This window comes from Calidris pugnax, unplaced genomic scaffold (genome assembly GCF_001431845.1).
Source record: "Calidris pugnax isolate Ruff unplaced genomic scaffold, ASM143184v1 scaffold14, whole genome shotgun sequence".
NCBI classification, from domain to species: Eukaryota; Metazoa; Chordata; class Aves; order Charadriiformes; family Scolopacidae; genus Calidris; species Calidris pugnax.
In genome coordinates this window covers 5,549,705-5,552,756 of record NW_015090793.1, presented here as the reverse complement: position 1 = coordinate 5,552,756, position 3,052 = coordinate 5,549,705, and positions in this window count along the sequence as shown.

Below are 3,052 nucleotides of genomic sequence, written 5' to 3'. Positions count from 1 at the left end.
GAAGCGCCGCTGAGGGGGGCTGAGGGAGCGGGCAGGGCCCGGCCGCTGAGAGGGACTGGAATCCCGCGCTGAGGGAAGGGCCTCGGCAAGGTTGCCTCGTTCCCCGTAAATTAACAGCTTAATTAACAGTTTAACTGGGTATCTTGTCTCTCAAATCGCAGCCCTTTCTTCTTGCGTTAAAGACATTTTTCCGTTCCGTGAAGAGAGGGGTGTGCTTTCCTCAGTTCCCACAACAGCCACCGGCGAGGCCTCACTAAGTGGAAGTCTCCTGGTATCTCACACTCCAAAAACGGCAGTTGCAAAAGATGGTGACTCAGTTCCTAAAACAAAGCGCTCCCTTGAAACAGTAGGGATTTTTTAACACAGAGAACATGAATAGATCTGATACGGATAACACCGTCCAGCCTTGCTCTCTTCTCCAGCTTCTCTTAGCCTCAAACAGGATTCCAATTAAAGTTTACAATTTATTAAACGAGTAAAGACAAGCAAACAGCGCTGCGTGCACCGAGAGTCTCCACTCAACCAAGGCACACACGTGCAAGTCCCGTTTTGGGTTTATATCTCTTCTCCTAATACATATTCATACAAAGGTTGGCCTATGCTAATGATCTCCAGGGATAGGTGTGTCTTCTTTGGCGCATGCCCTTCTCACCTTCTGGAATCTTCTGTGACTCCTACCAGGTGGTCGGTGGGTAAAGTAGTTTTCCTTGGCTCGCCCCCAGGACGACCCCCTACTCCAGGCGTGCGCCCCACAGACCCCTCCCGTTCAGCACCACGCGGCCAGTAACAAAAACTGGTTTCCTTAGGGGTTCTTGCAAGAAACAGAAACTACATACATACAATCCCGCTTCTCCCAAGCCCATGGTCATACAAGGACAAACAGAACAGTTAAAGATATTAACACGAATCAGGTGAACACATTTCACATCTGGTGTCCGAGCTGCCTAATTAAAATGTTGGTATATGGTTTCAAGTGCATTCATAGTCCTAAATACATAAGGATCTGCCACCAAAGCATTTAAAGCCAATTAATACAAGTGCTGAAAGTACTTCTGGTTCCATTCAAGGTAATACAGTCCCATCAGCAGTATGGATTTATAGTTATTAACACCTGGATGAGGACTTTTCGCTTAACAGTGACATCTTTGTCATGGGTTCCCCAACCGATGACATTTGGAGCAGCTTAGCCAAGTGTCACATCAGGATTAACCTGCCAGGGAGCAGCTACTCTCTTGTTTACCTGAGCATTTTATGTACCCAGCTTGGTGTGACAAAAGGAACGGGGTAGATCATGGTACGTGCTCTGAAAACCCAATGGTTGCACAAGGATGACTGCTAACTTGGAAGCAAGCTTCAGCTTTGAGGTGCTCCAGAGAAAGCACAAATAATCATTTAGTGCCTGCAAAATATAGGTAGATATACTCTTTTGGCTCTGAATCATTGCATACAACTCACCAGGCACCATCTGAACTCGGATGCATTAAAGAAAAAAAAAAAATCCAGCTCTTCCTGTTGTTAAACTTACCAGCCAGAAGCTTTTGCAGATCACTGAGCCCAGTTGTGTTATTGCAGTCAACCATGTCATGCAATCCTGCACCAGAGCACACTGCGCTGTTTCTAGAATGAGATAGGTCATTCCCCACCGCTGTCCCCTTGGACGGCCAGTCCAAAGCCTTGCCAGTCTGACAGATAACTTAAATTTGGTTTTTAGACTACATTTATTAATTGCAGGTTTTTTTTCCTCTTTTGTCAGTCTTGTTTTTTTTAATCAAGTAATGCCTCTTCCACTCTGGATTTTACGTCCCTGCTGCATCGTTAAACAGCACTAGTGTTAACCCAAACATTATCATTTTAAAGGATTTAATGTCATACAGTTTCTCCATTATAGTATTCAGTGCAGTGTTCAGACTGCATGGAAAATTTTAGTTATCCACCCCAGACCTAATTTATTGAAAAAAATCTCAAACCAAAACAAAAAACCCACACAACATCACCCCTTACAAATAACCAGACGTTTTAACTATGGAAGACGGCATAGCCAGTACATTTAGGGCCTAAAAACTTTGTTAGCCTTTTGTCTCAGAACAACTGACAAAATGGGGAAGATCAGAAGCAGACACAGGATGATCGTGTCAGCAAACACCCATTTGAACGTTGCAGTCTCTGGGGAGTGCTGAACGCCTCCGCGCTCTCTCAAAAACAGAGAACGTGCCTGTTTAGCTGAGGTGACAAACCCGTGTCAGAGACCAAAAGGAGCACATCTTGTAGGAGTCATCTTCCTGGCCCCCGGAATAAATAGCACCTCACCGTCTCAGATTATGAATAATATATTATCATAAAGCTGCCAAATGTTTTATGTCATAGCTTTTGTTTATCTTTTCCAAACGCCCAGAAGGCATGTGCTTTGTTTTTTGCATTTTATATATATATATATATATATATATATATAATATATTCAGGAAAGCAGCCAGAGCAGCCCTGCCAGTTCCTGTGGCTGAACAGGCCGCACTGCTGGAGACACCAGCCTCTGCCCAACACAGCCACAGCAGCTCCATTTTTGCTTCACAGTAAACTCTACCTGCTGAGCTGAGGAGCAGCCCCAGCATCTCCATACAGGAGAAGCAGAAGGCAAAAAGTGATGGCTTAACACGGAATATGGTAACACCACAGTAGGTAATAACCTCTGCAAGGTACAACTAAGAATATCAAACTGCATACCAGCTTTCAGCTGGCAAACAGAAGACCAAACTGATGAGAAAGCTGCTCATAAATAGGGTAATTTATGCAATTTCTAGCTGAACAGTTTTATTCTCAGCCTATTTACAGTATTTATATTCAGGGTAGCTATTTTCTGGGACAGCTGATGTTGACAGATAAATTACCTTTAACAGCCAGCTGAACTAAAGACAAAAGGGTAATTTTCCTTTTTGGGGTTTCATGATTTGACTGTAGTTACAGAATAGTTTCTTTTTTTTTGGCTAATTAATAACAGATTTATAATTGATAACAGATGTGTCAAAAGGGTCTGTTACAACAATTCCTGGTTTAACAG